At 35.2% G+C, this 27,611-nt stretch overlaps 1 protein-coding gene across 3 annotated transcripts in view; it reads right to left on the bottom strand.

Annotated features, from left to right (window-relative positions):
• The window catches only part of CLOCK (clock circadian regulator), a 131,916-nt gene that overhangs the window by 63,049 nt on the left and 41,256 nt on the right, over positions 1-27,611 (bottom strand). For all 3 annotated transcript variants that reach the window (XM_090266855.1, XM_090266854.1, XM_090266856.1), the window contains exon 4: positions 7,193-7,284. The gene's annotated coding sequence lies outside the window, so the exon portion shown is untranslated. The remainder of the gene's footprint in view (positions 1-7,192; positions 7,285-27,611) is intronic.

The following is a 27,611-nucleotide window of genomic DNA, read 5'->3' as shown; positions in this document are numbered from 1 at the left end:
TTAAAAGGACAACAAACTCACAACTATCAACAACTAAATCTAAAAAACAAAAACAAACTAAGTGAACAACCAGAACAGGAATAGAATCACAGATATGGAGATCATATGGCAGGTTATCAGTGGGGAGAGGGAAGGGAGAGAAATGGGTAAAGGTACAAGGATTAAGAAGCATAATCAGTAGGAACAAAACAGGGAGATATCAAGAATAGTAAAGGAAATGGAGAAGCCAAAGAACTTATATGCATGACCCATAGACACGACCTAGAGGGGTGTGGGACTGCTGGAGGGAAGGGAAGTACCGGGTGGAGGGAGGCAAAAGGAAAAAATTGGGAGAACTGTAATAGCATAATCAACAAAATATACTTTTTAAAAAATGATGGAGTCCTTCTAGGCAAAAATCTGGAATTAAATAGGAAGATATACCTAAATAATTATAATAAAAGGAATTAATGATGGTACAGAGGGAGGAGTCAGAGGAAATACTCTTAAGGACAATGAGTTTGCCAAGTAGTCTATATTGTTGTTACTAAAAATATGGTCCAGAGACCACCAGCATCAGCAACACCTGTGAACCTGTTAAAAGACAGAACCTTGGTCCCCACCCCAGTCCTTTTGAATCAGAATGACATTTTAACAAAGTCCCCATAAGATTTCTATCACCATTTAAATATGAGAAATAACACTAGAGGACAGACAGTAAGAAGTCATAGTTGAAATGATTCCAAGTCACAAGAATAGCAATTTACAAAGGCACAGGCCTTTGTGAGATTATTAGTATCATACTGAGACACTTTAAAAGGGTTAGCATTTTCTTCAGAGAAAAATCTAAGACATCTTACAACTTAAAGGTTTAATCACTAGAGCATAAAGAAAGGAGAGGACTGGTAGTAAAGAAGAACCTTATTATAGTCTTATACCCACATTAAAGAAATTAAGATGTACTGTTTTAAAACTGAATCATAAGCCTAAAAATTGTCTCTCTATATTCTACAGTTTTTCTGAAGTGTAAGGAAGGCTTAATCCATACAAGATACTTTGCCCTACAGTCATAAGTTAAATATTGAAAAGCTACCTTAATTCTAAAAAATATAAATCTTGAGGCATAACAAATTCTACTTTTATATTTTTATTTAAAATTTAGAAGACAGTGTAAATTAATATGCAACTCTAACTAAACCAGATAAGATTAGAAGGTATTCTAAAAATATGAGATTCTAAAATATTTTATCATTTTCAAATGTACATTCATGGGAGGAAGAGAGAATAACCCTTAATAAATGATGCTGCATTGCCTGTGTGGTTATGGCTGCAGAAGTGAGACTGGGAAGCATTAAGACTTCTTCAAAGAAAATTAGTGGTCTCCTATGGTAAAACTAAAAGGAACTAGCACCAGGATAAAATACTGACTTTAAACGTCTGGATGACACCAGTAAATGAACACAGGAATTATAGAATTTTAGCATTCGACGAGACTTTAAAGATCACATAAGTACAGCCCTCTTGTCCAAAAGACATACTTATCTTCCTGGTAATAACAGAGAGTGATTCCATCATTAGAAGAAGAAGAAGAGTACAAAGGTAAAAATGCCAATTTGGGTGAATTTAAAAAGAACAGTTTCAGTTTAAAGTTAAAAGGGCAGATCTGAGCCTTATATGGCACCGAATATATACTTACTTATCAAAAATTAAAATAGGACAAACCAGAAAATTAATAAAAAACTCCAAAAATTAGGGCTTAGACTGTAGGAAGGGCCATGCTGATTGTGAGAAGAATGAATACGAACTGGTTTAAAGATACAGATCAATGCTAGATTGGGCTATTTTATTACTGTTATTAACAATATTCTTTAAACATTATTTGTTGTCTGGCTAACTGAACAATGTGAAACTGTATGTCTAATAGTCTATTACAAAATCTTTTCCAGCCAACTGATATACATGCTATATTTAAGGGAAAGGTAAGGGGAAAAAGTGAAATAGGCCTAAAAACTCTAGACCAATTGTTAGAAAATTCCTCTTGACTTCTTTAAACAGTTTCAAATTAATTTTAAGAAAATAAAGTAGTAATGGGGGTACAGCCAAAGGTCTGGTGTGATGACTACCCTAAGGCTCACATTTTCAGTATAAAAAGACTAGCCGAAGTCAAACTTACCTATACTATGGTTTCTAAGATTTTAGTTTTAGAATACATACACTGTCCCTACATACAGCAAGGAATTTCAAGTAGATAGTCTAATGTAGATTATTTTATTATAGTCTTTTTACTTAAATATTGACATTAATAGGTCAGCAGGGTATGCAATAAGCTATTTTTGAAAGGCTCAGTTACAGTCACTGGAATCCAAAGTTCACAAATTAAATTATAAAAGATAAAGTTACAGCTAGGAATCAAATGGTCCTTTACATAAGCAACCTGAGTTCAAAGTCATTCACTGATATGACTTCCCAGCTGAGTAAGCACCACATTACGTTCTGTTTTATAACAATGAAGCCCAAGGGCAGCATAAGTCTTTTATAAACAAGCCTTTTTTTAAAAATGGAGGTGGGGTAATTGAGAAACGCAGTATAGAAGAGATAGTACATGGTGAAGCAAGGCTGTTTGTATCCAGAAAGCAGATATTCCTCATGTGTTTTGCTAAGGAGCTTGAATTTTAATTCGTAGGTGATGAGGGTCCAAAGGTTTTATTGGTTAATAAAATTCTATACATTTGAGGTGTACAATTCTATAATCATCTGTATATTGTATTGTGTGTTTACCACTCCAAGTCAAGTCTCCTTCCATCACCATTTATTCCCTTTATCCTTTTCTACCTTATTTAAAAAAATATTTATCAAATGACAGAGGTATTAGTAATTAAGAAACTTTATAAACAATTCAAACTTTGCTCAATACGGAAGCAGATATGTTTTTAATGTCCCATGGAACATGATAAGTAACTAACAAAATCTCAGTGCCTGGCATTCCATCTTTGGAAAATAACCCTTATACATAAAATAACACATTCCGTATTAAAAATAAACGGTGCAATACCTAGTGACACAATACTACATGTCTTCTAAAACCCCACCTGCTATTACCTTTCAATGCTTTCCAATCCTACATCACTAATTTCTCCCTGTATAATTGGATTAATCTGATCAACACCTTAGAATTTAGTCATTTAAAAACAAAACAAAAAAAAAAACTCCTATGACCCACCAACCCTCTTCAGGTCCTGCCTTCCTTTTCTGCTCCCTTTCACAAGAGAACTGATTGTCAGAGTTGTGTACAATTGTTGTTTCAACATCTTGAATCCCATTTTCTATCTTATTTTAAAATCTGATGTTTATGAGCTATTTTTCACCAATGTATACATAGTTTAAAGCATCCAAACAGTGTTATACGACATATTAAAAATTCAAAAGTTCTCTGATTCCCATTTGCCACTTTGATCTCTGTTTCTTTTGGTAGTTAATTCCCTATTTCTACATCAGTATTTTGTTACTTCTTGATTTTTTTCTGTTTTAGGTAGGGTGCCTATATAGTTCCAATCTGAGTTGTCCCAATGTAATTATTAAAAATGTTTGCTTTTGCTCTCAATAGTGTTGTATGTTTTAGGCATCGGCTATTGAATTCCACTAAGAAGAATAAGAATTTAGATCTCTTCATACACATCACACTTGCCCAAATTCCCAATATCATAATTTGGCTAGGTGGTTATATTCAGAGTTAACATTACTGACAACTCTATAAATGCAAATCACAGCTGAGTCATGTGGTATATTACAATTACTTTCCCTTTCCAAGTTTCTAAAGTTAAAAATTGTCCTGGTTTTTTTTCCCTGCTTTTCTATATACTAATCACCAATACTACCCCAAATTCGTCCCTACCTAAATCTGTTCTTAATATTGTCGAACACATCATGCATTCTATTAATTTAATCTCCGCACAGTCATTTCTCTTTGCACCTTCTGACCTTTTCCTATTGGCACTGGATGTTCTCTATAACTGGTGACCAATTGTAATCCTAGGATTACTATTTACTATCATCCTGGTGATTTCCTGGGTCTCTACAAAGTTGCATTGCCTGCTTCTTGTATGGTTTCGTCTTTAGTTTCCTTCTTTATTTTTGTTCAGTACCTTCTACAATAACTGCCCAAGAAAAGAGAAATGGCAGATAAAATTTCTGGAGGCAACTAAAACTTGTCATTAGTCTATCCTTAACTATTTAGCTGAATACTGAATACTGTGTTTGAAACCATTTTTCCCTCAGAATTGTGAAGGCTCCACTGTCTACCAGTTTCCAATGTGGTATCAAAGAGACCAAAGTCATTCTGATTACTGATCTTTTATACTTTATACATGATCTACTATTTCATATATTCTGGGAATTCCCTTTGTTCTAAAATTTAAAAGTGATGCCATATTTTAGACTAATGACTAATTTTCTCATCTGTATTGGTAATCCTATGGAATGGCCAAAAAGTCCATTTAGTTTTTTCCATAAAAGACATTTTTCATATTCACCAATAACTTTATTGATTTGGCTATTTTGAGTATGCTGGCTACCTCCTGCTGTTGGCTTCTAGTAGGTAGAGGCCAGGGGTGCTCCTAAACATCTCCCAATGCATAAGACAGCTGCACAACAAATAATTATTTGGCCAAAATATCAGTAGTACCAAGAAACTTCGCAAACTACTTTTGACACATTTGATCAGTCATAGCACAAATTTTCTTTTGTGTTTCAGTTGTGTTTTTACTTTTCTTGAAATAATAAAACACTATATGCTGAAAATGTTGCTTATTTTCTTCCCTCTTCAATATTAAAATGGCCACAAAACATTCACCAATTTTGGTAAGTATTTTTTAAAATGTACCCTAAAATGAAAGCTGTCACAATACAATCTAACAAAATTATTTTGAATGAAGTTAAAAACAACTAAGCACTACCAGAGCCATTGTATAGGAAAAAGCCACACAAACTTTTTGGGCAACCCAATACCTGGAAAGTTGTGTCCTCTAATTCTTAAGAATTTTGTTGCATCATTCCTTATTCTCTCTTTCTCCCTTTTATGTAGTCTGTTCTCTTTCTGGAACTCCTATTATTGAATATTAAAGATCCTGGACAGTTGCTCCAATTTTCTTATTTTTTCCTCCCATTTTTTCTTGATTTACATTCAAAGCATAAAGTATTATTTTTAGCATTTCCTTGAGTTTTTTGTTTCTAATTCCATTTATTTTCTCTTACCTCTCTGAAACTATTCTTTAATATATTTTATTGCTTCTGCTCTTTCAGTTGAAACTATTAAATCATAGTTTTGTGTTTTTTTCCATTTTTACTGCCAACCTGGTCCCTATTTCCCATAATTCAACATTCTCTCTTTTGGTATGGTCTTGAACTCTCACATAAGAGGCTTTCCTAAGTTGTCTAGTGATCTCTGGCCACAGGCTCATATTTAAGAATGGGATACTAAAAAAAAAAAAAAAATTAAAAAAAAATCACTAAATGTTGGTGTAATAGGGCTTGCTGGCGGTGAACTTTACTGCAGAAATATCAGGCTGGAATATTTCTTTGGGGGAAATTCTTAGTATCAGTGTCTTGAGACCTTTTGTCTTAGGCTGTTTATAATTCACAGAGGAGAAATCTTCTAAACTACTGACTGAAAATTATAAAAATCTGGGAGCCTAGGTTCTCAACCCCCTATTTCTAATATGGTACCCCATTCTCAAATATTTTTATGCCTCTCTACTCTGCTATGACAAGGAAGGTGGATTTACCTGGGTTTCCAGTCAGGAAAATGATCTATAGAGTGGAATTACTTCTAAAAAATATTTGCATCAAATCACCCTGTTTGTAGTCCTACACTCACTCCTGTTTGCAGAAATAAAGAGTACTTTCAACTCCTGAACATTTTAGAGATTCTGTAGTACCATGAAGTTTGCTTCTCAGCGTTCCCACAGCTGACTTGGGATTCCAGGATCTGTAAGACAGCACACTTCCTTTTGCTCTTCAGGTTCTAAAACTGTGTTGCAGTTGTTTCCTCTCCCATTCTCTGTGTTCTTGTGAAGCTGTCTCCTGTAAAAACCCCTTTACTTCAGCTTTAGTGAAATTTTGAGAGGAAATGGAATTTAATTGTATTGCTTGCCACCTTTTAATAGGAAGTTTCTCGCTCTCTCTTCATCAATTTTATTCAGTCTTTCATCCTTACACACTCTGAGAATGTTCACTCATATTAAGAGTTCTCAGTGATATTCATGATACCAAATCTAATAGCTGCTTTACTCTATGACATCTTAGTAACATGGGATGCAGCTGACCACTTCTGCCACTTAATAAATATTTTTTTCTGGCTTCTGTGACAGAACCTCTTCTGATTAACACTGGCAAGTCCCAGAGCTAACTCCTTTTCAATCTACATACACATCCTAAATAATTTCATCCAGACATGCGACTCTAAGTAACTCACTCTCTAAGCCACTTAATTCCCAATTTCATACCCTAGACCCAATTCTCAACTTGAGTCATATATTAACTACATTTTTTGATATTGCTACAGATTTTACAGGTGTCTAAAATATCATATAGCAAACAGGACCCTTGCCTTTCTTCTGCAAATTTGCCCCTCTCCCATTTTTCTTCACAACATGAACCCCATATGTTCTTTTGCCCTCTTCCTATACTCCAGCCACATTTGCTCTTTCTGTTCCTCAGGCATTCCATGGTCATTTTAGTTTCACTTTCTCCTCCTCCTACAATTAACTGCCCAAGAAAGGCCAACTCTCTCAGATCTTCACATGGTTGGCACATTCTTGCCAATTCAGATCTCAACTGACACAGTTTTACTCATTTAGGGCTTCTCGAACCACCTAATGAAAGCAGTCGCTAGTCTCTATCACTAATCTCTATTATCAATTTTAATTCTCTGCAAGAACCACAAAAGTTTTCATTGTTTATTATCTGTCCTCCCTCTCTTTAAAATGCAGTCCTCCTGAGAGCAGAAATAGTTTCTGTCTTATCAGCACAGTATCCCAAATTGTACCCAAGCACGATAAATACTGCAGGATAAATTAATACAACAGGAAAACATTTTTAAATAAAACTTCTTTCAAATTATTGTGTCAAGACAGTTTATGGATTTTTTAAAAATATACTTTACTGGAAAAAAAAATGTCATTCCAAAGTGCATTCCAAGATACAACCCTATCATTACCTTTTGTATTTTTTGGATCTTTTGAACTGATTCTTCAGAAAACTATAGGTTCAATGTGTTCTTCTATATGGCTGACCATCAGTCTCAAAATTCTGTTTAAACAATAAAAAATTGCTGGTTAGATTTATTCAACTTACATATAAATTGATCATGGAAAATGTTTTAAATTTTTGAAATATAATAAGATTAGAACTTCATCATAAAATGTAACAAATGCTAAACTCTACAAATTATTTCTAAAAATAAATTTTAACATTAAAAATAAAACTAAAGCACTTTTAATTTCAGTAAGAAGTCAAAAGATAAAAGTATAAAAATAATTACAACTACAAAAATACGTTGTGGATGCATAACATAAAAAATGTAATTTGTGACACTGATAAAGTGTGTGTGGGGGGGACCAGAGCTATTAAAGTTAGATTGTTCTAAGCTTAAAAGGAATTTTTTAGAACTGTAATATGTTTTATGTAAGACCCATGGTAAGCACACACACAATAAAAAACCTATGGAGGATACACAAAAGGAAATGAGAAAGGAATCAAATCATGTCACTATAAAAAAAAACCAATGAAACATAAATGAAGACAGTGAAAAAAAAATGACAAAAACTACAAGATCAAAATAAGGAATAAAATGACAATAGTAAGTCCTCTCCATCTGTAATTATTTTAAATGTGAAGGAATTGAACTTACCAATCAAAAGACATAGAGTAACTACTTGGGTATGAAAAAATAACAAAAACAATATCTATCTATATACTATCTTGAAGAGACTCAACTTTAGATTTAAGGACACACAGAGACTGTAAGAAAGAAACCAGAAAAAAGACAGTCCAAGGAAATGGTAACTAAAAGAGAGCAGAAGTGGCCATACACATATGACTAGACTTTAAGTCAAAAACTGTCACAAGTAACAAACAAAAAATATTATATAATAATAAAAGGTCAATTAATCAGGAATATATAATTGTAAACATATATAAACCCCACATCAGTACACAAACTGAACAAATAGACTGCAACACAGTAATAGTAAATTTCAATACCCTAGTTTCAATAAGGGACAGAACATCCAGACAAAAGATCACTACGGAAACAGATGACATGAACACTACAGACCACATGAACTTAACAGACATATACAGAATATTCTGCCTCATAACAGAATACCTTCTTCTCCAGTTCACATGGCACATTCTCCAGGAGAGATCACAAACTGGGCCATAACACAAGTCATAACAAATTTAAGAAGACTGAAATCATATCAAATATCTTTTTCTGGTCACAACAGAATAAAACTAAAAACCAGTATCACAAGGAAAACTAGAAAATTTACTTATGTGTGGAGACTGAACAACACATTGTTCAACAATCAGTGGGTCAAAGAATAAATCAAATGGAAATTTGAAAATATGTTGAGACAAACAAAAGCATAATACATCAAAACTTATGGAATGAAGCAAAAGCAGTACTAAGAGGGAAGTTTATAGTGGTAAATACTCCATAAAAAAGAACGATATTAAATACCCCATCTTTACACCTCAAGAATCTAAAAAAGAACAAATTAAGCCCAAAGTTAGTAGAAGGAAGGAAATAAAAAATACTAGAGCGGAGTCCTGGCCAGGGTGGCTCAGCTGGTTGGAGTATCATCCTGCAAACTGAAAGGTTGTAGGGTCCATTCCTGGTCAGGGCACATGCCTAGGTTGTGGTTCAGTCCCCTGTTAGAGCACAAACAAGAGCAGGCCCCAGTCTCTGGTCAGGGCATGTATGAGAGGCAACGAATCAATGTTTCTCTCTCACGTCAATGTTTTTCTCCCTCTCTCTCTCTCTCCCTTCCCCTCTCTCTTAAAATCAATAAACATGCCATCAGGTGAGGACAAAAAAAAAATATTAAAGTGGAAACAAACAAAATAAAAGATTAGAAAAACAATGGAAACAAAGTTTTTAGAAAAGAAAAAACAAAAAAACATTACAACTGATACCACAGAAATACAAAAAAAAAAAATCATAAGACTAGTATGAACAATTACATGACAACAAATTGAATAACCAAGAGGAAATTGATAAATCCTAGAAACATGCAAGCCACCAAGACTGAATCATGAAGAAACAAAATCTGAACACATTTTTAAACTAATAAGGGTACTGAATCAGTAATAAAAACCTCCCAACAAAGTAAAGCCCAGGACCAAAAAGATTCACTGGTAAATTCTACCAAACATTTAAAAAAGAATTAATTATCACCTATCCTTCTCAAACTGTTCCAAAAAAAAGTGAAGAGGAGGGAGTACATCCAAATTCATTTTATCAAGCCAACATAACCTAATACCAGTGCTAGACAGACTCCACAAGAAAATTATAGACCAATATCCCTGATGAATACAAATGAAAAAAATCTGCAACAAAACATTAACAAACCAAATTCAACACATTAAAAGGATCACACACCATGTCAAATGAGATTTATCCCTGGGATGCAAGATGGCTCAACATACAAAAATCCATGTGATATATACCACATTAACAAAAAAAGAATAAAAATCACAACTCTCAATTAATGCAAAAAAATCCTGTGACATAATTAAACACCCTTCCATGAAAAAAAAATTATACAAACTAGGAATAGAGAGAAATTGTCTCCAGATAATAAAGACCATATATGAAAAGCTCACAGCTAAGATAATGTTCAACAGTGAACGACTCAAAGCTTTTTCTCTAAAATGAGCACAAGAAAAGGGTACTCACTCTCACCACTTCTATTCAACACAGTACTGAAAATAAAAGGCATCCAAATCAGAAAGTGATATGTAAAATTATCTCTGGTCACAGATGACATAACCTTAAATGTAAAAACCCTAAAGATTACATATATACACACATGTTAGAATAAACATGAAAGTTTCAGGACACAAAATCAACACACAAAAATCAACTGCATTTCTATATACTAACAACGAACTATCTGAAAATAGAAATTAAGAAAACAATGCTATTTACAATAGCACCAAAGAGAATAACAATACTTAGAAATAAACTTAACCAAAAAGGCAAAAGAATTATATACTGAAAATTAGGAAACACTGATAGAATAAATGGAAAAATATCTGTGTTCATGGATTGGAAGACGTATTAGTGTTAAAATGTCAATACTACTCAATGTTATCTACAGATTCAATGTAATCTATCAAAATCCCAATGATATTTTTTGAAGAAATAAGAAAAAACCTCCTAAAATTTATATGGAACCACAGGATCTCAATAGTCAAAATAATCATGGGAAAGAACAGAGCTAGGCGCCTCACAGTTACTGACTTGAAAAAATTACAAAGCTACAGGAATCAAAAGTGTGTGGTACTGGCATAAAGACATACAAGGTCTGTCCAGAAGGTATCCATTCATGTAATATGAAAGATATTTACTGAAGAAGATACAAAAAACTTTGTACTCAGGACTATGATACCTCAGTCCCCTTCAAAAAAAGGCACCTTGGGACCTCACACAGTTCTCCTAATCACCATCAGCTGCCCCATTGTATTTTCCTGAATCTCATGGACAATCTGAAATCTCTTCCCTTTCAAAGGTGATTTTAATTTTGGGAAAAGCCAGAAGTTGCAGGGTGCCAAATCTAGGCTGTAGGAGGGCTGGGTGATTTGATGTTTCACCAAAAACCTTTGTATAAGACGTAATGTGTGAGCAGGTTCATTGTCATGATGAAGCTGCCAATCACCAGTTGCCCATAGCTGTAGTCTTCTGAATCATACAAATAGCTTCCGTGGAGGAATGTTCAAGCTTAATACAAAATCTGATGTAGATTCGTTGCTCTACTTGCTCAATCATTTTGAATGCAACAGCCACATAGTGCACATGTTCACTCAATGGCATCTATCACCTCTACTGACTAGTACTATGAAGCAGTCATTGTTCACGCATGCACCTTCTGGTCCACTCTCCTTGGCTGCCAGGTTACATTGATGTTGCACAAACTATTAGTTATATTAACAACGGCTGGACTTTTTCTGGACAGACCTTGTATATACTAATGGAACAGAATGGAGAACCCAGAAATAAACCCACGCATATACAGACTAATAATCATCAAGGGTGCCTACACTACATAAGGGAAAGGATAATCTCTTCAATAAACGGTGCTGGGAAAACAGGATATCCACATACAAATGAATAAAACTGGACCCTGCATTACACCATACCAAAAAAAAAAAAAAAAATCAAATCAAAATGGATTAAGCACTTAAATGTAAGACCTAAAACTATAAAACACTTAGGAAAAAATATAGGAAAAAAGTTTCAGGACATTGGATTTGGCAACAATTTCTTGAATATGACATAAAAAGCACAGGAAATGAAAGCAAAAATTGACAAGTGAGACTACATCAAACTAAAAAAACTTTTGCACAGCAAAGGAAATCAACAAAATGAAAAGACTACCTACTGAATGGCAGAAAATATTTACAAATCATTTATCTGATAATGAATATCCAAAATATATTAAGAACTCCTATAACTCAGCAGAAAAAAACCTGATTAAAAAAATAAGCAAAACCCTGGCTGGTGTGGCTCAGTGGATTGAGCATGAGCCTGTGAACCAACTGTCGCTGGTTCGATTTCCAGTCAGGGCACATAACTAGGTTGCACATCAGGTCCCCAGTTGGGGGCGCGAATGAGAGGCAACCACACAGTGATGTTTCTCTCCCTCTCTTTCTCCTTTCCCATCTCTCTAAAAATAAATAATTAATTTTAAAAAATAAGCAAAGGACTTAAGACATTTCTTCTAAGAAGATACACAAATGGCTAAAATGTATACAAAAAGATGTTCAATATCACTCATCATTACAGAAATGTAAGTCAAAACTACAATGACATATCATCACATATTTAATCAAATATTAAAAGGTACTGGCAATGATACAAAGAAATTACAACCTTGTCCACTGTTGGTGGGACTGTAAAATGGTATAACCACTATGGAAAACAACATAAAGTTTTCTCAAAAAATTAAAAATAAAAATACCATATAATCCAGCAATCCCACTTCTGGGTATTTATCCAAAAGAACTGAGAATGGGAACCTACAGAGATCATTGTACTTCCATGTTCGCTACTGCATATTCACAAAGGCCAAGGGGTGGAAACAACCTAAAAGTCCATTCATGGATTGAATGGTTAAAGAAAAGGTGGTGTAAACATACAATGGAATATATGCAATTTTAAAAAAGGAGATTCTGCCATACGTGACAACATGGATGAACCCTGAGGACACTATACTAAGTAAAATAAACCAGTTACAGAAGGACAAATAACACATGATTCCACTTACATGAGGTATCAAATAGTCAATTTCATAGACTCAGAGAGTATAATAGAATAATGGTTGTCAGGCCTTTGAGAGAGAGGAAAATAGGGAGTGGCTATTCAATAGATACAGAACTTCCACTCTAGGTAAGGTGTATTTTTTCCTCTGGCTTCTTTCAGGATTTTTTTCTTTATCTTTGTTTTTGTTTTTTGAAGAGTAACAGCTGATATTTATTAGTACTCACTGTGCACCAAGCACTTAAGCACTTAACATTTATTATCTCACATCACCCTCACAGCCGTATGAAGAAGGAAGACTTGCTCAAGATTACAGAACTAAAAAGCCAGGGAAGCAGGTCTGACTGACTTCAAATTTTTTCTTTCTTTCTTTTTTAACTGTTGTTCTATTACATTGTCCCAATTTTCCCCTGAGGCTCTCCCTGGCCCACCAACCCTGTCCCCCACCCCCACTCCCACATTCAATCCCCACACCCTGCTGTCCATGTCCATGGGTCATTTATACCTGTTCTTTGACTAGACCCTTCCCCTTCTTACTCCCCACCCCCCTCCCCTCCAGTCACTGTCAGTCTGCTCCTTGTTTCCATGCCTCTGGTTCTATTTTGCTCATTTGTTTTGTTCATTAGGTTCCTCTTATAGGTGAGATCACATGGTATTTGTCTTTCGCTGCTTGGCTTATTTCACTTAGCATAATACTCTCCAGTTCCATCCTCTCTGTCAGGAAAGGTAGGAGTTCCTTCTTTCTTTCTACTGTGTAGTATTCCATTGTGTAAATGTACCACAGTTTTTTGATCCATTCGTTTACTGATGGGCACTTAGGCTGTTCCCAACACGTGGCTATTGTAAATAGCGCTGCTATGAACATAGGGGTGCATAAGTTCTTTTGAATTGGTGTTTCAGGATTCTTAGGGTATCCAGCAGTGGAATTGGTGGATCAAAAGACATATCCATTTTTAGTTTTTTGAGGAAATTCCATACTGCTTTCCACAGTGGCTGCACCAGTCTGCATTCTCACCAACAGAGCACTAGGGTTCCCTTTTCTCCACATCCTCACCAGCACTTGTTGTTTGTTGATTTGTTAATGATGGCCATTCTGACCAGTGTGAGGTGGTTATCTCATTGTGGTTTCAGTTTGCATCTCTCTCATGGCTAGTGATGTTCAGAATATTTTCATATGCCTATGGGCCCTCTGTATGTCCTCCTTCGAGAAGTGTCTCTTCAGGTCCTTTGCCTATTTTTAATTGGATTGTTTGTCTTCCTGGTGTTGAGTCATATGAGCTCTTTATATATTCTGGAGATCAAATCCTTGCCCGAGGTATCCTTGGCAAATATGTTTTCCCATACAGCTAGTCCCCTTTTCATTTTCATGATGTTTTCTTTAGCTATACAGAAACTTTTTAATTTGATACAAGGATGATATAATATTTGCAAATCAATAAATGTAATACACCACATAAACAAAATGAAAGACAAAAATCACATGATCATATCAATAGATACTAAAAAAGCATCTGATAAAATAAAGCACCTATTTATGATAAAAATGCTCAGCAAAGTTCCAGCAACAGAAATCAGACAAGAAAAAAGAAATAAAAGACATCCAGTTGGAAAGGAGAAGTAAAACTGTCATTATTTGCAGATGACATGATAGTCTACATGGAAAACCCTACAGGCTCCACCAAAAAGCAACTCGACCTAATTTGTAAATTTGGTAAAATAGCAGGATACAAAGTCAATATTCAGAAACTGAAGGTATTTTTGTACACCAACAATGAAATATCAGAAGCAGAAACTAGGAAAAAAATTCCATTTACTATATAGCAACAAGAAAAATAAAGTACCTAGAGTGGATTTTTCTCTAATATTTACTGTGGGAATCTGGTCAAAGTCCTGGAATATTGCACAGACCCCTTTATGACCAAGGTCCCACCAGAGTTTTTAACTGTTCAAGTTGTCCACAGTGAGCCTCCAGCAATTTGTTAATTACACTTTATGTTTCCTATCCAGCACAGTTCCTGAGGTGGTTTCAGCTGGTGAGTCTCTGTTCTGAGAAGCTGCGACTCCTTACATTTGCCTGACTGACACCCCTCTTGGTGGCAGTGGTTTGCCCGGTGTTGTCCCCTCTCTTATGGATTTAAGGAGAGTTGCTGATTTATAGGCATTTAATAATTTTAAGGAATTAGTTAACAACAAAGAATTTCTTAGGACTTTCTATAACAGATCCATGATACAGACTAATGACATGATCGAAACGTAACAACTGCTCAGGGACTGCCATATATTTACTATTAACATTTAATGGGTTTCCTATGAAGTAGTCCTTAGTTGTTTCAAATATACATTCCTTATCATGAAGAAAGTACTCAGGAAATCTGACTGATAAAAATAAAACTTTAACCAAATGATGGCTTTAAAAATTCTAATACATAAATGCATATGAATTACTTTCATCAAAGTCTCTGTATCAGATACAGAAAAGATCATGACCCCATAGAGATGATGGATCTATTCGCCTAATATTTAGTAAAGAATGAATCATATTTTGGCTGCTTCATATTTTGTTTCTTCCCCCACCTCTCCACTTTTTTTGTGTGTGTGTACTTTAGTTTTTATTTTCATCTTCAAGAAGAAAAATTAGGGTGAATTTTACTAAATTAAAACTTTTGGTACAGAAACAACTTCAGAAGCCTGTCAATGTCATTCACTGACAAAAGTTTAGTGAAATGTACCAAAACCTTGAAAACAGTTAGGTCCTCTTACCCACTAATTGCACTTTGAGAAATAGTCGAAAGATGTATCCAAAGTTTTATATTCACTGCATTATTATTTAAAATAATAAACCTAGGAAAAATTTAAGCATCCAAAAGCAGTAACAGTAGCATCAAAATATATCAAACATAAATCCAAATATGCCTGAAGTATCAACTATGGTTACTCCTGAGTAATCAGCTTATGGATTTTTTTAAAACTTTTTTTTTTGTACTTTCTAAAGTTACTTCCATGAACATGCATCATTTTTATAATCTGAAAAACTTAAGTGCTGCCCTTTTTCTTCCTTTCAATTGTTTAATGAAAGAGCCCTGGTTATACATAAGAAACATAAAATACATGCTTATCTGTTCCAGAAAATAAAACATGAGTAACAAAGTAACAAGTTACTGTAATAAGACATAAGAGATTTTTTTTTCTTATGTAGTATTCACATAACTCTATTTATAGAAGAAAACTTTTAATTTCATTTTTAATAATTTTTAAATTATTGTTAAAATAGTTAACTCAGAAACCTAGGTTTAAAAAAATTGAAACTACAATTAATCTTTTTCTAACCTAATAACCTGTTGACCCACTGACCTACTTTCAAATTTAGGTTAAATCTGATATCACAGATATTTCTGGAACTGATAGATCTATTAGCATTATTTAAAAGCAGTGCTGAAATTGAATCGACTGAAGTAATACAAAACCTAAGCAATGATCCTTAATACATTTATCACCATTTATAAAAAATTATAATTTGCTATTGTCTGATTATAGCTAAAAAGATAATTATTTCTGAGAACAATTTTAATTTGTAAAGGCCCACGTCCTTTTAAAATTAATTGTTTAATATACAAATAAGGATGAAATCAAACAATAGTTCTCAATTTAATACTGAATAGGAATACTAGCCTACCTCTACAATGGACATAAAATATTAGCAAGATGAAAATCATTCCTGACTCTGTAGCAGTTTTGAAGACCAACTTAAATTTAAAAAGGACAGAACAAGAAGCACCCCATTCCAAAGTCTCACAGAACAGACCTCTTAGAACCAGAGAAGGCGCTGGCTCATGACAAACATTAAATGATACCAGAACTGTAGCCTGTCAAATGTCTAGATGTGAGTTATTTTTGAAGCTTCATTCAAGAAATGGAAACTGAAAATTTAATACAGTTCTCTTAGTGGCACACAAGACTATTACAATGACTCAACTTAGGTTATTTCCTCAAATAACGTTTGAGCTCCCTATTCATGAAATGGACTGATCTGGTCCACCAAACACATGAGCATCTCATTCCTTTACCAGAGATGAGATTGAGGCCTGAAGGTTCAGAGATGGCCCAAGCCAGAGACTCCCAGTGAACTACACAATGAGCCAGGTACATAACCCTGAGCCTACATCACCCTGAAACTATAACCTCAACCAGGCCGCTACACTAATATCAGCAGGAATAAAGGAACCTGTGATAGACAGAATAACGGTCCCATTAAAAGGACTGTGCTCTAACCTCTGAAACCTGACAATGTTACCTTATGTGGCAAAAAGGGGCTTTGTAAATGTGATTACGGTTAAAGATCTTGATTGTCTGGGTGGTCCAATGTAATGACATGAGGACCTTTCCTGGTTGTGGTCAGAGAAAGATATGGGCCCTTGCAGCATCTTAGCCCATAAAAGGCACAAAGAAGCAAGGCAAATTTATCTGAGATGGTCAGGGAATATCAGAGATAGTGACAGTCTCTGTTGGTCAGGTTGTTCAACATCCTTTAGAGATACTTAATTCTTTTTCATGTCTGTTTAAACACCGCTCTTTCTTTTTGCCATTGAGTCCTTTGTATGTTTATAATATAGATAAGCCATTCCACCACAAAATGTAATGGTTGCTTATAATTCTAATACAGCTAAAGTCGGGCCAATAAAAACTTCTTATAATTCCAACTATAGCATTTACTAACATAGACACAAATAATACAAATATTGAAGAATGTGTGGAGGGGAATCCAAATATTCTGAATATCACTTGTTCTGCCAATTTTCCTTTCTAGCTTCATTCCATTTCTCCAGCTTCATCTCTCAATCCACCCTCACTGTACACATACTCCCTATTCTGCAGCCACAGTAAACTTGTACTTATTACTATTCCCATGAAGTAGAAAATAAAGACCTCTGGGTAAATAACAGTCTGCCCATCAACCGAACATATCCTCAACGCAAATGACTTCTTAATATAATAAACTAAAATTGTTCTTAGGAAATCACATTGTATTCACACCAGGATTCAATTAACCAATATGTTAAATTCATACTCTTAGTAAAAAACTTAACAGAGATACTGTGTATTAGTCCCCTATGGCTGGCATATCACATTACCATCAACTTAATGGAATAAAACAACACAAATTTATTATTTCCCAGTTCCATAGGTCAAAGAGCAACACTGGACTCATTGGGCTAAACTCAAGGAGTCAGGAGAGCTGCATTCCTTTCTCAAAACTTCAGCTGAAAATCTGTCTCCTTGCCTTTTCAAGCTTCTAGAGGTGCCCCTCCTCAATCTTCAAAGCCAGCAGCAGGCCAAGTCCTTCTCAGGCTGCCATATCTTCTACCTCCCATTCTCCTTATAAAGACCTTTGTGATTACACTGGGCCCATGAAGATAATCCAAAATAATCTCCCCATTTTAACATCAGCTGATTAGCAACCTTAATTCCTCTTTGCCATGTGACATAACATAGTTACAGGTTCTGGAAATTAGGATGTATAACTCTTTGAAGGGCCATTATTCTGCTTACCACATACAATGACCCAAGAAGTTACTCTCTGGTAAAGACAAAATAAAATATCTTTTGGGGAAGATGAAATATCAAAGATCTATCAATAGATAAAAGAATATACCACCATGCCAGTATGTTCGTAACTTCTAAACTATTTTTTTCCTTAATGTATATTAATTCAAATGCAACTCGAGTCTAAATTTATTGCTATATGGCAGCAACAGGCTCTATGGATGTTTTTCTGAATGACAAAAGTTTGTTTAAGGTCAACATGGCTATAAGAGCATAATTTCTCTTTTGGACAACTATTTACTGTGTTAGAGAATATATAAAAATAGATTAACCTACAAAGGGGTGCCTATAAGACTATCAGCTGATTTCTCAAAAGACACTTTGCAGGCAAGAAGGGACTGGCAAGCAGTATTCAATGTGATGAAAAGCAATTACCTACAACCAAGATTACTCTATCTAGCAAAGCTATCATTTAGAATGGAAGGGCAGATGAGGTGCTTCCCAGACAAGGTAAAGCTAAAGGAGTTCATCATCACCAAGTCATTATTATATGAAATGTCAAAGGGACTTAAGAAAAAGGAGATCAAAACTATGAACACTAAAATGACAACAAACTCACAACTATAAACAACTGAATCTAAAAACTAAAAACAAAATCCAACTAAGCAAACCAGAATAGGAGCAGAATCATAGGTATGGGGATCATTTGGAGGGTTATTAGTTGGAAGGGTGAAGGGGGAGAAATGGGGAAATGGTACAGGGATTAAGAAGAATAACTGGTTGATACAAAACAGACAGGGGGAAGTTAAGAATAATATAGGAAAGGGTGAAGCCAAAGAACTTACATGCATGATGCATGGACATGAACTAAGGAGGGTGGGACTGCAGGAGGGAAGTGGGGCACTGGGCAGAGGGGAGCAAAGTGGAAAAAAAATTGAGACTACTGTAACAACATAATCTATAAAATATACTTAAAAAATAGATTAACTTCTAAGTGTCAAACAGATATCCAAACAAGATTAATTAAGTCCCAGCCTTTGTGAGATAGTCTATTTTATTTTATTTTTTAAATACTTTATTGTTTATGCTATCAAAGTTGTCCCATTTTTCCCCCTTCATCCCCTTCCGCCCAGTCCACTCCCCACTTTCATAATCAAAGAACATGTATGAAAGACCCACTGACATGGACAATGGGTGAGGGAACTGATTATGGAATAGTCCATTTTTAAAAGACAAGTGTATGTAAATTTCTGAGATGGCTCTCTAGAAAGAAAAAAGTAGAGGTGGAATGAATATGAATTATATTAACCTAAAAGAAGTATAGAATTTCATTAGTACTATAAATCTCTAGGGACCTGTTAAGAAACTTGATTATTAAGTAGTTTGAAAATACTAGGCTCAGGATAGCTCATGAGATATTTAGTCATGTATAACTAATACGTATATATGAGAGACAACTTTTGACATATTACATAACTTCATCAATGAGGCCACTAGATACCACAAAAATATATCAACTTTTTAAGGTCTCAATTATTTCTCTTAATTTTTTGCAGTATAATCACTTCATAAAATGACAGTTGTTCTGACCTATTAAAACTTGGGTAAACTGCTAGGTTGCTTTTATGCAAATAGGCCAAACAAGTTCATGACCAAACTGAAAACTAGTTCAAGTTTAGATGCATCCTGACCTACAGATTATTCAGAAACCATAAAGCATTTCCTCTTCACCAAAATACACAGTTTATCTACGTTTACATTTAAGATAAAATGTATTACCTTTAAATTTTAAGATTTTGTAATATATGATACATACATAGGCTATCCACTTCTACTTATGTCTCTAACTCTATTTTCAAGGCTTTCAAATAAACAATTATTTGTGGATATGCTTACCCTTTAATTGACTATTTTTTAACCCACTGATTTGCTTAATACATACCAGAAATGATAGGTCTAGAAAAAATGCCAGGTCATGACCCTATCTGGATCTGGAGTATCAAGGGAGATGGGGCCCGAATAGCACACACATGTTCTTTGCAGCATCCGAGTACACAGTAGTTATTATGAGTAAAAGAAGATGTGTAAATGGCACAAAATTCACAGCTACAAGGTCTATGGGTAGGTTTCAGAGGGTACAACCTAGACTTAACAAGTATTATAAAACAGAGATATGCCCTTGGTACAGAGGATTTGAGATTTCTACTGCTCTTCAAGCCTGCTACTACTGAGCCCATGCAGTAAACTTGTATTTCACATACTAACGTATTCTTCAGTTCTGAAATTTCCATTTGATTCTTTTATATGATTTCTGTTTTTCAGAGGAGAACTATCTTTCCATTCATTTCAAGAGTGTCTGTTTTTATCTCATTGGACATGGATGTAACAGTTGATTTAAAGTCTTTTTCTGATAATTCCATCATCTGGATCATCTCAGGATTGGCATCTATTGTCTTTTCCCATAAAAAAGTGTCAGATTTTCCTCTTTCTTTTATGTCAAGTAATTTTAGATTATATCCTGGACACTCTGAAAATTATGTTATAAAATTCTAGATTCTATTAACATCTTATGAAGAATCTGATTTTTGTTGTTGTTGTTGTTAAGCTCAGGCTGGAAGTATATACTATATTGCCTTTTATGGGGTGGCAGTCTCAATGTCAGTTCAGTTTTCAAAGTCTTTACTATGTTATTTGGGCTTGTCCTCTGCTTACATCACTAACGGACAAATCTGAGACACGAATGGTAGTTTATATTGCAGTCTAGTTTCCTAAGTCTCTGCTGTGTTTCTCTAAGTCTGTTCTGTGCATGTGTAGCTCATGGGTGAGGTGGGACTTCTGTGGGCTCATACTCACAATTAGGCAATATTCTCTCACATGAGCTCTCTTCTCGTTGAGGTTCTCCCAGCATGCTTTTGTTTCCAGGGGCCTCTTTCCCAATTTCTCTGGCCAAGAAAATGATTTCCGCTCAGAGTTTTAAGTAGCTGTGCCATCATGGCAATGCAGTATTCTTTACAGGTGGAGATTGTCTCAGGGCAAACTTGAGAGAGATAAAGATCCCTTTTCCTTACTCTCTGCCTAGAAATAGGAGTTTCTCAAGGAGTTTTTACTAACTGTTTGGCTCACTTGTACAGTTCCACAATTTAGCCCATTCAGTCAAAGCTGGAACATGGAAAAGAAAAAGGTTCACTCACAATCATACATACTATTCTTCAAATGATGACTTACCTTCTCAATTTATCCTCTATTATTAACTTGTAGTCTTTACAGTTGGTTTTTGTATTTTATTGACAGTGCTTTTATTAAATTTATTAGGGTGACATTGGTTAATAAAATTATATAGATTTCAGTATACAATTCTATAAAACATCATCTGTATACTGCATTGTATTTAACAACCCAGAGTCAAATCTTCTGTCACCATATGTTTTTAATTCCAATCAGTCATAGAGAGAGGCTTACTCCATTTTGGACCATCTACTGTATTATGTCCACTTCCCAACAGACTTTCACCTAATGGCTTCAGTACTCACTGACTGATCATTATCTAGATTCATAATTTTATTAGAGGATGCACTGTGATGAGTTTCTAATCCTATCATTCTCCCAGCATTTCTTATTAGCTGTGATTCTTCCATAGTGGTAAAATTTGCTCTTAACTATTTAGTTACCTTAAAAGTGCAGAAAAAGAAGAATAAATGGTTAATTCTTTCTATGAGGGGTTTTAAAATAAGTATTATTATGAACTTTTGGATTCTTATATAAATGTGTATTTCAACCTACTGCAGTCATTACATTTTTTAAAAACTCAGAATAACAGTTACCTGTGGGAATGTGTGATGACTGTCAGGGGGCATGAAGGAGGTCCCTGGATTGATGAAAATGTTCTACATCTTGATCTTGGTATTGGTTAAAGAATGATGACTTCACAAAATTTCATCAAAATGACACTTGGGATTTATGCACTTCATAATATGGCATGCTTTAATTCAATATAAAATGTTTTTCAAAGTTGGCATTCTATCAGTCCCTTGATTTAATTTTTAATTTTTTGGTTATTTTATTTGTTGGTGATATTAAAGTGTCTAATAGAAACAGTTTCAATTTATTTTGGTTAGATCACTAAAAGTTGTATTTACTTTTTTTTTTCAGTATAATTACTTAAGAATTGTCTTAACACCTGTATCCTTCTACATTATGAGGGCAATGGAAAGTCCAAGATAGCATTTGTTCTTAATGTAAATACAACTGATAAATTTTTCTATATTAAGTTCCAGATCACTAGTTCCCCTAGTTTGTACTGGGCAAAAAGAAAACTCGAGGGTTCTGAGGTCTAGCACCTAAGCTTAGTTTTAGGTGGATTAAAAACAGCAAATCAAGGCAAGGTTGCTGTGGAAACAAAACAAATTGTTAAATGTAAAGTGCCTAGCACAAGGTAAATGCTCAAAAATGTCTACCATTATTAACATTTTAAGAAACACTATAATATATCCTTCTTCTTGAATTTCCTTCAAATTAATAAATTAAATTTAATAAAACCAGATTCACTTTTAAAAAAGTATATTTATGGGGCTAAGGGAACATAATAGATTTTTAATGAAACAAGCTGAAGTGAAGAAAAGTAAAAGGATACTTGAAAATGTATTGTAACAGACTACCTAAAAATTTTCAAAGTTCTAAATTACACTAACTGGTACTCATCTATGATCTTATGATTAAAATAACTGAGATAATCTGCAAGAACACTGTTACTATGAAGACCTTATCTCTGTATAGTGGTTTTTACATTTGCAAAATTCTATTTCATTTTACCTCCACATTACTCTAAAATAACTAAATGTTTTATAAAATATTTTTGTCATAAACTTATTAAATCCAGTAAAGCATCACAGAACAGAGCACGTGCTTTGATGACAACATGGCTAATCAAAAACCATTGGACAAAACATACAGTAGTCCCTCTCTATATTGCGGTTCACTTATTGGGGCCTCACTGTATTGTGGGATTTTTAAAAATATTATATTTAATCATTTATCGTGGATTTTTCACTATATTGCGGGATTCTGCATTACTGTATACGTATTTATATGCGTAGTATTTATAATTTTGATTTTTGCCTAAAAATTTTCTAAAAATATATAAATGATTCTAACATTAAAAGAATATTAAATAAAAAAAGAATATTAAATCGAAATAAAATACTGCACACTGTTTACAGTATGTATTTTTTTTGTGGACAAACACATACATTACGCTGAAAACAAGATGTACGCTCGAGCTTATTTGTCTACTTGAGATTGTATATGGCACACGATTGGCTGATTGATGGAAGGCGACCAACCAGAGCATTGTCTTGTGTATCCTGGATGCTGACTGGCTCAGTAACCATAGCATCAGTCTGTCTGCTATCCCGCACTGTGCGCATACGTTCAGCATCTCACCTGGTCCACTTCACTCCTACCTCCGATGGCTGTGCGTAGTTTTGCTGTGTGTTTTGTGAAATTTTCCTTAAAGACTGAATTTATTGCAAGCCTTACGATGCCACCCAAACATTCTGCATCTTCTAAGGATTCTGGCAGTGAACCCAAGTGCCAGAGGAAGATGCTTACCATAAAAGAGAAGGTGGAACTTCTCGATATGTTGAAGGAAGGGAGAAGCTAAGCGTCTGTTGGCTGCCGTTATGGGATCAACAAGTATACGGTTCACTATATAAAGAAGGACGAGAAGAATATCAGGTCTATAGATAGCATCAGTGACTTTCAACAAAACAGCAAAGAGAGTGGTTACTTCCTGCATGCAATAAGATCACTGTGAAGATGGAGTCTGCATTAGCTGTGTGGATAAACAATTGCAGAAAAAGGAATATCTCGCTGGATACAAACACCATCTGGATGAAGGCCAAGCAACTGTATGATCATTTAGCAGCAAAAAGGGATGATCACGACAGTGATGAGAATGAAGAAGAAGTGACGACAACGACACTGAAGCAGGACCTTCGAGTGCTTCTCCAACCAGACCAACCCCACTCAGTGCCAGCAAGGGCTGGTTTGACAAATTTCAGAAACGCTTTGGACTCAAGAGCATTTCTCTGTATGGAGAGGCTGCCTCTGCAGATAAAGCCGGAGCCAAGGAGTACCTGAACAACAAGTTCAAAGACATCATCGAGGAAGGAGGCTATAAGCCTGAACAAGTTTTCAACATGGATGAAACTGGCTTATTCTGGAAACGGATGCCGCCTCGCACTTTCATTATAAAGGAAGAAGCAAAAGCCCCTGGTTCCAAGGCCCAGAAAGATAGGGTAACTTTAATCATGTGCGGGAATGCTGTGGGCTTTATGATAAAGCCAGGGCTTATTTATAAGTCCAAGAACCCAAGGGCCCTAAAAAACAAAATATGAATGTGTTGCCTGTGTACTGGATGCACAACCCTAAGGCTTGGATCACGAAACTCCTCATGACTGATTGGTTTCATCAATGTTTTATCCCAGAGGTTAAGGTTTATCTGGCAGAGAAAGGCCTTGATTTCAAAGTGCTTCTGATAATGGGCAATGCTGGAGGCCATGCTGTCGACCTGACGTATGATGGCATCCAGACAGACTTCTTGTGGCCAAACACCACATCGCTCATTCACCAATGGATCAAGGCATCATTCGCGCTTTTAAGGCGCTCTACACCCAAAACGCCCTGCAAAACCTCTTTGAAGCTATGGACTCGGATGAAGACTTCTCGCTAAAGGCATACTGGTATAAGTACACAATTGCATAGTGTCTCCAAAATATTCAAAAGGCCATAAAGGAGATGAAGAGTGGGACTTTGAATGCCAGCTGGAAAAAAACTGTGGCCAGAGGTGGCCCATGATTATAAGGGATTCTCTCCTGATGAAATCCATCACTCTGCGGTGGATAAGGCCATGAAGCTGGCAACAATACTGGGAGGAGAGGGCTTCAGTGACATGATACTAAAGATGTAAATACCCTTGATCAATGTACATTCTCAACCGTTGACGGACGAAGACCTGGAGGAGCTGACTAAGTCAGCAAGTGAAGAAGAGGATGAGGAACAAGATGAAGAAAGGGTTGAAGAAGAGGAGGAGCTTGGCCTAACACTTGATCATCTTGCAACCATGGTCAGAATGGCCAAAGAATTTCAACGAGTGGCTGAAGAACGGAACCCCCATATGGTTCGTTCGTTGCAGTTTGCAAATTCAATTGACAGTGCCATGTCAGTTTACAAAAACATTCTCAATCAGAAGCAGCAGTGCCAGCAACTCCCCATAACTATGTTCATCACTTGAACGAAGAGGTCGGTTACGCCTACGCCTTTAGCGGAAGTAGAAGTTATGGATGAGGCCAAAGATAGTACTGCACCACCTGAAGTGCCTGATGAGGTGGTGCCTTTAGAAGAGTTGTAATGCTCTTCTTTGCTGTGCAGTACATTCATCTCACCTTCATCACCTTCATCATCATCAGTACTGCACAGCTAATTCATCATCTTCATCATTCAAGCTGTAGTATACTTCACTGGTGAGTACCCATATAAAATTTTACAGTATTGTATATGTATGTTGTTTAAGTTACGTGGGTTTAAGAGTGTAGAATATGTTTAAGAACATAAGTAGTGTTTATAAAAGTGTGGAAAAGGTTAATAAGGGAGTGGGAATGGTTAATAAGAGACTGGGAACAGTTTATAAGTATGTGGGAAGGGTTTACAAAGCCTTAAAATATATATAAATGCTAAAATAAATGTAAGGTTCCTACTTCGCAGATTTTCGCCTATTGCAGGGGGGTTGAGGGGCTCTAGAACATAATACCCGTGATAAGTGAGGGAATACTGTACCGTTGAGTAATGGTGCCAATAACTGTACCACAATGTAAACACAGTATGTGTGAAAGCACTGTGAAAAATAAAAACAAGAACTATAAGTGTATTTTTAATGGAAGTAAATAGTAATTTAAAAGCAACAGTATTTAGACATAATTTCCAGGGTTTTTTTGGTAAATGCTGAAGACATTTCTTTATATTTTTTACTTGGAAATAATTTTAAGTTTCCAGAAATGTATAAGAATAGTTCAGAGAACTCCTATATATATTTATCGAGATTCACAACTATACATTTGCATCTTTTTCCTTTATCATATATAAACATATTCTCTGATCCATTTGAGATTAAGTTGTATATATCATGCTCTCTTACCCTAAGTAATTCAATGTGTACTTCCTAAGAACAAAGACATTCTCTTAAATAACTATAGTTACTATCTTCAGAAAATTATAAAATATTTTTATATAATGTCTATTTCCCAGTCTTTTTAACTGAGCAAATAAAGTCCGGGTTTTCTTCCTCCTCTAGGACAGGATCTAGTCCTGAGTCAAATACTGCATTTAGCTGTCATATCACCCTAAACACCTTCAATCTGAAAGTTTTCTTCCACTAAATACCTTTTTTTTAAAGTATATTTTATTCATTATGCTATTACAGTTGCCCCAATTTTTCCCCTTTTTCCCCCCTCCTCCCAGTACTACCCTTCCCTCCAGCAATCTCCACCTTAGTTCATGAATATAAATTCTTCGGATTCTCCATTTCCTAAACTGTTAACATCCACTCATCTATTTTGTTCCTACCAATTATGCTTCTTAAGCCCTGCACCTTTTCTCCCATTCTCCCCCTTCCTCCTCCCAGCTGATAATCCTCCAAGTGATCCCCATAGCTATGATTCTGTTCCTGTGCTGGTTTGCTTTTTTTTGATTCACTTGTTGATAGTTGTGAATTTGTTCCCTTTCTAATGCTCATCGTTTTGATCTTCTTTTTCTTAAATAAGTCCCTTTAACATTTCAAGTAATAAGGGCTTGGTGATGATGAACTCCTTTAGCTTTTCCTTGTCTAGGAAGCACTTTATCTGCCCTTTCATTCCAAATGACAGCTTCACTGGATAGAGTATTCTAGGTTGTAGGTCCTTGATTTTCATCACTTTGAATACTTCCTGCCAGATCCTTCTTGCCTGCAAAGTTTCTTTTGAAAAATCAGTTGATATTCTTATGGAAACTCCTTTGTAGATAACTCTGCTTTTCTCTTGCTGCTTTTAAGATTCTCTCTTTATCTTTAATGTTTGACATTTAATTATGATGTGTCTTGGTGTGGTCCTCTTTGCGTCCAAGTTATTTGGGACTCTCTGTGCTTCCTGGACTTGTATGTCTATTTCCTTCACCAAATTAGGGAAGTTTTCTTTCATTATTTTTTCATATAAGTTTTCAATTTCTTGCTCGTCCTCTTCTCCTTCTGGCACCCCTATGTCCCAGAGGTTCCTAAGCCTACCCTCAATTTTTTTAAATTCTTTTTTCTTCTTGCTGTTCTGGTTGAATGCTTATTTCTTCCTTATGCTCTAAATCGTTGGTTTGAATCCTAGCTTCCTTTCCCTCTCTGTTGGTTTCCTATGGGTTATTCTTTATTTCACTTAGTGTAACCTTCATTTCTTCCTTTACTTTTTTGCCACACTCAAGGAGTTCTCTGAGCATCCTGATAACCAGTGATTTGAACTCTGCATCTGATAAGTAT

Source organism: Furipterus horrens, unplaced genomic scaffold (assembly GCF_987537825.1).
Source record: "Furipterus horrens unplaced genomic scaffold, mFurHor1.1.pri manual_scaffold_2, whole genome shotgun sequence".
NCBI classification, from domain to species: Eukaryota; Metazoa; Chordata; class Mammalia; order Chiroptera; family Furipteridae; genus Furipterus; species Furipterus horrens.
The sequence above is the reverse complement of the archived record's forward strand: the minus strand, read 5'-3'. Positions and strand labels throughout refer to the sequence as shown.